The sequence below is a fragment of the Vipera berus genome, assembly GCF_964194415.1.
Source record: "Vipera berus genome assembly, chromosome: W".
Lineage (NCBI taxonomy): Eukaryota > Metazoa > Chordata > Lepidosauria > Squamata > Viperidae > Vipera > Vipera berus.
Genome location: NC_138210.1, coordinates 72,885,469 through 72,894,363, shown reverse-complemented (window position 1 = coordinate 72,894,363; position 8,895 = coordinate 72,885,469).

Genomic DNA, 8,895 nt, shown 5'->3' with positions numbered 1-8,895 from the left:
TAAGGAGGGAAAGGTGGAGCTTCCATGTGCAAAGGCAATCTACCTGATAACCAGAGCAAGCCAAAGGGAGGTGGTTTATTTCTTTATTCCCAGAAGGAAAAAAAAAATGGAGTGTAAAAAGAAGGCAAAGAATGAAGAAAAACTGCAGAAGTTCCTATGAAAAGGATGTGTCAACCAGCCCAAAGTGGGGAACAGGAGTTTACAGTAACGAAGTGCGTTGCGGCTCATTAAAAAAAAAAAAGGTTGTTCCATTGCATAACACAGTTATGCAACATCCCTCCATGTACCCCCCACCCAGCTGGTTCGGCCAAAGGGATGAGGTTGTCCCTTTGGCTTTGCCACAGCCTCCAAGCCCCTCTCAGATACACTGCCCCTGAATCAGGAGGCTCTATTTTGCTGGGTCCAATTAATTTGGCTGGGTGGGGCAAAGGTTTCCCCCCACACACACACACACAAAGGGCTAGGCTGATCCTGAAGGAAAGACAGCTTGGCTTGGCTGCTTGGCTTATCCCTACAAACCCCCCCCCCCCCAGGAGTGCAGTTGGCAGGGAAAGAAGGAACATGGGTAAGGGGATCCCCCACTAGAAGCAGAAGGACCCAGGATGATGGGAGAGATAAAAGTCGGGGTTACAAAGCTCCCAATAAGCTTCCCAGGACGACCCAAATCCTGAAGATGCTGAAGGGACACCGCCCGGGAGGAGGCCGGGAGGCAATGCGGGCTGCAGCTGGGAAGCATGGGGCTTGTGATCCACCCAGCAGCAGGGAACCTCGGTAAAGCAGGCTGGGACGAGGCGCAGGACCGGTCCGGGAGGAGGGCAGCCGCGCACCCCTGAGTTGGACACGCTTTGCTCCAAGGACCGGACCCCAAGCGAGCGGCGGCAGCCGGTCGTGAGAAAGTGGCCAAACTCGGAAGCGGGGACCCTCCAGAGTTGGGCTGAGCAGTCTTCGGGGTGGGGGTGAGCGCCCTCAACCTACCCACTGGATCCTCCCAGTGAGGAGGAGGAGAAGGAGAAGGAGAAGGGGGGGAGACCCCAACTTCGGGACCACAAAGCCCATCTCTCTCGGCCCGACGTCTGCCCCGTGCATTCGCCCCCCACCGCCTAAGGACCCCCTCCAAGCAGAGGAGGAGGAGAAGGGAGGCAGCCCAGTAAGACAAACCTCCCCAACTTCGGGACCACAAAGCCCATCTCCCCCGGCCCGAAGTCTCCCCCGTGCATTCCCCCCCACACACCGCCTAAGGACCCCCTCCGCGCAGAGAAGGGACGGAGCCCCCTAAGACAAACCTCCCCAACTTCGGGACCACAAAGCCCATCTCCCCCGGCCCGAGGTCTCCCCCCGTGTATTTCACCCCCCCACACCGCCTAAGGACCCCCTCCGCGCAGAGAAGGGACGGAGCCCCCTAAGACAAACCTCCCCAACTTCGGGACCACAAAGCCCATCTCCCCCGGCCCGAAGTCTCCCCCGTGCATTCCCCCACACAGACCGCCTAAGGACCCCCTCCGCGCAGAGAAGGGACGGAGCCCCCTAAGAGAAACCTCCCCAACTTCGGGACCACAAAGCCCATCTCCCCCGGCCCGAGGTCTCCCCCGTGTATTTCACCCCCCCCACCGCCTAAGGACCCCCTCCGCGCAGAGAAGGGACGGAGCCCCCTAAGAGAACCCTCCCCAACTTCGGGACCACAAAGCCCATCTCCCCCGGCCCGAAGTCTCCCCCGTGCATTCCCCCACACAGACCGCCTAAGGACCCCCTCCGCGCAGAGAAGGGACGGAGCCCCCTAAGAGAAACCTCCCCAACTTCGGGACCACAAAGCCCATCTCCCCCGGCCCGAGGTCTCCTCCGTGCATTTCACCCCCCCCACACACACACCGCCTAAGGACCCCCTCCGCGCAGAGAAGCGACGGAGCCCCCTAAGAGAAACCCCCCCAAACTTCGGGACCACAAAGCCCATCTCCCCCGGCCCGAAGTCTCCCCCGTGCATTTCACCCCCCCCCACCGCCTAAGGACCCCCTCCGCGCAGAGAAGGGACGGAGCCCCCTAAGACAAACCTCCCCAACTTCGGGACCACAAAGCCCATCTCCCCCGGCCCGAGGTCTCCCCCGTGTATTTCACCCCCCCCCCACCGCCTAAGGACCCCCTCCGCGCAGAGAAGGGACGGAGCCCCCTAAGAGAACCCTCCCCAACTTCGGGACCACAAAGCCCATCTCCCCCGGCCCGAGGTCTCCTCCGTGCATTTCACCCCCCCCCCCTACACACACACCGCCTAAGGACCCCCTCCGCGCAGAGAAGGGACGGAGCCCCCTAAGAGAAGCCTCCCCAACTTCGGGACCACAAAGCCCATCTCCCCCGGCCCGAAGTCTCCCCCGTGCATTTCAAGCCCCCCCCCCCACCGCCTAAGGACCCCCTCCGCCCAGAGAAGGGACGGAGCCCCTTAAGAGAAGCCTCCCCAACTTCGGGACCACAAAGCCCATCTCCCCCGGCCCGAAGCCGAAGTCCCACCCCCCCCACCCCCCTCCCGGTGCATCCAGAGCCCCCACCCCACCCCCCCCGCACCCCCGTCTCCAGCCCAAGGCTGCAGCGGGCGGGGAGCATGGGCGGAGCGGGACCCACCCAGCGGCCCGGGAGGGGTTGCGGACCGCAGCGGCGGCGGCGGAGGGCGGCCGGGGCTTTACCTGGCCCAGGCAGGCAGGCAGGCAGGCAGGCGGGCGGAGGGGTCGGGGCTGGTGGGGCGCTGGAGACCCTCCCGGGCCGGCTCCCGCTCCGCTTCCTTCCTCCCGTCCGGCGGGGGAGACTCCCGCACGCCGCTCCGGCCCCGCGACCTGGCCGGCTGACAGCTGAGAAGGTCCCGCTTCGCCCGCTCGCTCGCTCCGCCGATGATGCCGCTCGGGTCCTCCCCCCTCCTTCCCCCGCCCCTCCCCTCCCCGCGACTCCTCCCCTCGCCAGACTCCGCAGTGCCCGGGGAGGGAGGGAGGAGGGAGGGAGGGAGGGAGGGAGGAGAGCCCCCTCCCCCGCCCCTCCCCGGCAGGAGGGGCTGCGGAGGGGCGCCCCCCCCCACAAATACGCGCGCTGGGTCCCGATCCCGGGAAGGAGGCCTTTAGCCGGGGCGAGGGCGAGGGGGACGCGTTCCCACGACCCCTGCCCGCAGGAGGAAGCGCAGCGGCTGGGCCGGCCTCCCGCTTGGGGGGGGGGGTGGTCCGCCCCGACTCTCCCGGAGGGGGGGGCGGGGGAGATTGATTGATCAGAGGGATGGTTTGCCCATCAAGTTCGTTCGTTCGTTCCTTCCTGTCTTTCCTCCCTCCTTCACCCTCCCCTTCCTTCCTTCTCTCCTTCCTGCCTCATCCTTTCCTCCCTCCCTTCACTCTCTTCCTTTTTTCCTTCTCCCTTTCTTTTCTCCCCCTTCCTTCCTTTTTTCCTCCCTCCTTCCTTCCCTCCCTCCCTTTCTCTTCTCTTCTCTTCTCTTCCCTCCCTTCCTCTTCCTTTCTTCCCTCCCTCCTTTTCCTTTCTTTTTTCCTTCTTTCTTCCTTTCCTTCTCCCCTCTCAGCCCCTCTTTTTCTTCCCTGCTTCCCCCTCTCCTCCCTCCCTTCCTCTTCCTTTCTTTCCTCCCCCTCCCTTCTTTTCCTTTCTTTTTCTCCTTCTTCCTTTCCTTATTCTATTCTATCTATTCCATTCCATTCCATTCCATTCCATTCCATTCTATTATTCTATTCTATTCTATTCTATTCTATTCTATTCTATTCTATTCTATTCTATTCTATTCTATTCTATTCTATTCTATTCTATTCCTTATTTTTATTCTATTCTATTCTATTCTATTCTATTCTATTCTATTCTATTCTATTCTATTCTATTCTATTCTATTCTATTCTATTCTATTCTATTCTATTCTATTCTATTCTATTCCTTATTTTTATTCTATTCTATTCTATTCTATTCTATTCTATTCTATTTTCTTATTCTATTCTATTCTATTCTATTCTATTCTATTCTATTCTATTCCTTATTTTTATTCTATTCTATTCTATTCTATTCTATTCTATTCTATTCTATTCTATTCTATTCTATTCTATTCTATTCTATTCTATTCTATTCTATTCTATTCTATTCCTTATTTCTATTCTATTCTGTTCTGTTCTGTTCTGTTCTATTCTTTCTTATTCTATTCTATTCTATTCTATTCTATTCTATTCTATTCTATTCTATTCTATTCTATTCTATTCTATTCTATTCCTTATTTTTATTCTATTCTATTCTATTCTATTCTATTCTATTTTCTATTCTATTCTATTCCTTATTTTTATTCTATTCTATTCTATTCTATTCTATTCTATTCTATTCTATTCTATTCTATTCTATTCTATTCTATTCTATTCTATTCCATTCCATTCTATTATTCTATTCTATTCTATTCTATTCTATTCTATTCTATTCTATTCTATTCTATTCTATTCTATTCTATTCTATTCTATTCTATTCTATTCTATTCCTTATTTTTATTCTATTCTATTCTATTCTATTCTATTCTATTCTATTCTATTCTATTCTATTCTATTCTATTCTATTCTATTCTATTCTATTCTATTCTATTCCTTATTTTTATTCTATTCTATTATTCTATTCTATTCTATTCTATTCTATTCTATTCTATTCTATTCTATTCTATTCTATTCTATTCTATTCTATTCTATTCTATTCTATTCTATTTTCTTATTTCTATTCTATTCTATTCTATTCTATTCTATTCTATTCTATTCTATTCTATTCTATTCTATTCTATTCTATTCTATTCTATTCTATTCTATTCCATTCCATTCCATTCCATTCCATTCTATTATTCTATTCTATTCTATTCTATTCTATTCTATTCTATTCTATTCTATTCTATTCTATTCTATTCTATTCTATTCTATTCTATTCTATTCTATTCTATTCTATTCTATTATTATTCTATTCTATTCTATTCTATTGTATTTTCTATTCTATTATTATTCTATTCTATCCCATTCCATTCCATTCCATTCCATTCCATTCTATTCTATTCTATTATTCTATTATTATTCTATTCTATTCTATTTATTTTCATTTGGGCTCATTTTTTAAAGCTTCCCCTGGGACCAGCCAGATAATTTTAATATTGCTCCCTATTTCACAATCACCCCAGCCCTATTAATCTCTCTTAACTCCATTTATTTAAATGTCCCATTCATTCAAAGGGCAGTGAGCATCCATTTTGCATCCTCCTAAATCCCCAGAGCCACCATCCCCAGGTCCCACAAAATTAGGGACCGACTCTCGTGGGAATTCTCTGCTGGAAAAAAACATGCCGCCGCAGCATGTGAGAATGGCTGGAAGCCTCCATGGTTTGTTCCTGGTTATTTCTATTTTGGGAGAAGCCGGATTCGCACATTCCTAACATACTGCAAATTCTGGGACTCGTATTCTTAATTTACTGAGGGATCCTGGGAATCCTACAGGTAGTCCTCAACTTACGACCACAACGGAGCCCGACGTTTCTGCTCCTAAGTGAGACTTTTGCTAAGTGAGTTTCGCCCCAATTTGCGACCTTTCTTCCTGCAGTTCTTAAGTGAATCACCGCGGTTGTTAAGTTAGCAACACGGCTGTCAAGTGAATCCGGCTTCCCTCGGTGACTCTGCTGGTCAGAAGGCCGCCAAAGGGGATCACGTGACACCCTCCCGGGACACGGCCACCGTCATAAATATGAGTCAGATGCCAAGCGTCTGAATTTGGATAACTAGAAGACCTCCAAGGTCCCTTACAGCTCTGTTATTCTGCTATTCCTCTTCCTCTTCCTCCTTTTTAAGAGGAAAAGGCATGGGGTCTCCTGCTTGAGCAGGGGGTTGGACTAGATGACCTTCAAGGTCCCTTCCAGCTCCGTTATTCTGCTATTCCTCTTGTAATTTTGAATGGTCACTAAACAAGCTGTTGTAAGTCAAGGACCAGCTGTAATCCTAGCTTACTGAAGCATCATGGGAATCCTATTCCTAACTTACTGAGGGATTTCAGAATCGTGTTCTAATCTACTGTGAGGGATCTGGAAATCCTATTCCTAATCTACTGTGAGGGATCTGGGCATCGTATTCCTAACCTACTCTGAGGGATCTTGGAATCCTATTCCTAATCTACTGTGAGGGATCTGAGAATTGTATTCTTAATTTACGGTGAGGGATCTGGGCATCCTATTCCTAATCTACTGTAAGGGATCTGGGCATCCTATTCCTAATCTACTGTAAGGGATCTGGGCATCCTATTCCTAATCTACTGTGGGGGATCTGGGAATCCTATTCCTAATCTACTGTGAGCAGCAGTGGGATTCAGATAGGTGATCAACCGGTTCTCTGTGTGGATGCCACTTCTGGAAGTCCACTCTAGGCCTGGACAACCAAAAATTAGCTGCCGGTTCTGCCGAAGTGGTACAAACCGGCTGAATCCCACCACTGACAGTGAGGGATCTGGGCATTGTATTCCTAACGTTTTGAAGGATTTGGGCATCGTATTCCTAACCTACCAGGGAATCCATTGGATTCCACCCCATCTGTGAGGCCTAAGCCAGAGATGCAGAGGGAAAATGCTGATTTTTCGGGGAGGATGTGCTTGGTGTTTTGCCCCCCCCCCCCCGCTTAGGGGGTCCCTGGGGACCTGGCGTGGGCGTTGGACAGCTGCCTCTGTGCAGGCGGGCATCCCACTGGTGCGCGCCACACGGGGCCTGGCCTGCCATTTTACGCCAAGCAGCTGCCAGAGGCTTCTTGGAAAGGGATGATCATCTCCTGTGGCTCAAATTATGGTCTTCCTAGCCGATCTTTGTCTGGCAAGGAGCCATGCGGGTGGAAAGGCAAGGAAACAAATGCAGGGCCAGGAGAGAGGCAGAGGGATTTTTGACAGTGGCACATGGGCTTGGGGGTGGATGTCTTCAGCGTGTACATCCAGTCCCAATTCTGGATGGGAGGGGCAAGGGAAGAACCTTCCGGAAAGCTTTGATCTCTGCAGCTCTTTTCAACCGACGGAGGTCCGTGTGGTCTTCGGGCGGGAGAGCCTGTTTCTGAGCATGGGCAGAGGGCCCTTGCTTCCACCGGTGAGGAGCCTTGTCAGAGCCTGGCGCTATTCCTAGAGGACCTGTAATAGGACTGAGAAACTGCAAAATGGGGAGTTTTTGACAGAATAATAAAATGATTACTTATTGTGGGGTCCGGATTGATGGCAAAGAGATCGTCTCTTTGTTCTCTAGCCTCGGAGCAGAATGAAAGAAGAAATTTCCCGACAGTTAGAACAATTAATCAGTGGCACAACTTGCTTCCAGAAGTTGTGAATGTTCCAACACTGGAAATTTTTAAGAAGGGATTGGACGGCCATTTGTCTGAAATGATATAGGGTTTCCTGCCTGAGCAGGGGGTTGGACTAGATGACCTCCAAGGTCCCTTCCAACTCTGCTATATTCTATTCTATTATGTTCTGTTCTATTCTATTCTATTCTAATTCCTTATTTCTATTCTATTCTATTCTATTCTATTCTATTCTATTCTATTCTATTCTATTCTATTCTGTTCTGTTCTGTTCTGTTCTGTTCTGTTCTGTTCTGTTCTGTTCTGTTCTGTTCTGTTCTGTTCTGTTCATCTTCTTAGCACCTTTTTAGATTTGAGTTTTAGCCCTTGACGGTGCTTCATTTCAAGAAAGCTAAAAAAACCTACATTTGGGGGGGGGGGTTTGTCAGCATGGTGCAATTTAAATTCTATGCTAATTCTGGCTTTTCTTTAATATCCAACCTGAAGCTCTTATATTTCTAACTGGATCTATCTGGTCTATTCTTCTCGTGGAAACCTTGGCTGTCAATCATATTGCTGCTGGGTTCAAGCATTATATTAAAATATAATTTGCTGACTTTGGCCTGGGTGCACTGTTTGAATCTGTCAGGAGAGGTAAAGCCAACTAACTAGGTTTGGCCTAACAAACCATAGGTAACCAAACCAGGGCATAACAAGAAGTACTGTGGGCAACCTTTAATAATAATAATAATAAAGTTGGAAGGGACCTTGGAGGTCATCTAGTCCAACCCCCTGCTCAGGGAGGAAACCCTATACCATTTCAGACAAATGGCTGTCCAGTCTCTTCTTAAAAACTTCCAGTGTTGGAGCATTCACAGCTTCTGGAGGCAGGTTGTTCCACTGGTTAATTGTTCGAACTGTCAGGAAATTTCTCCTAAGTTTTAAGGTTGCTTCTCTCCTTGATGAGTTTCCATCCGTTGTTTCTTGTCCTGCCTTCGGGCACTTTGGAAAATGGCTTTTAAACCTGCAATAATTCTTTATTTTACAGTGATGTTCCTTCTCCTAGTTCCAATTTAGCTTCTTATATATGGAATTGTAACAGCAAAAAAAGGCAATTGATACTTACGATATCTATAAGTGCTTTCCCCCCCCCCCCAAACGTGGCAGCTTTAAGACATATGGACGTCAACCCCCAGAATTCCTCAGCCAGCAGATTTGGCTCGAGAATTCTGGGAATTGGGAGCCCACAGGTCTTAAAAGTCACCCAATTTGAAAAAAACAGCAAGACTGATCTACATGCATTTCAATCTTTAATTTTGTTCTTCCCTTTTCTCGTTCTATAATTGATTGGCTGTTAATCAAGCTTATGTCAATGAATGCAGAGCTGTCCTTCATGCATTTTCTTCGCTTTCGGAATCTCGTCACAAACAGCGGCAACATCCAAAATAGAACACAAGGGAGAGAAAACTCTTATGGACCATGAATAATTTGCAGGAGTGCTGTCCTGGCTGCAGAGCAGGAATCGGCCCCATATTCCAATTGTAGAGACTTCCAAATGTGTGGATTTCAATTGCCAGAACTCAGGGGAGGAAGGAAGGAAGGAGATGGGAAAGGAAGGGAGGAA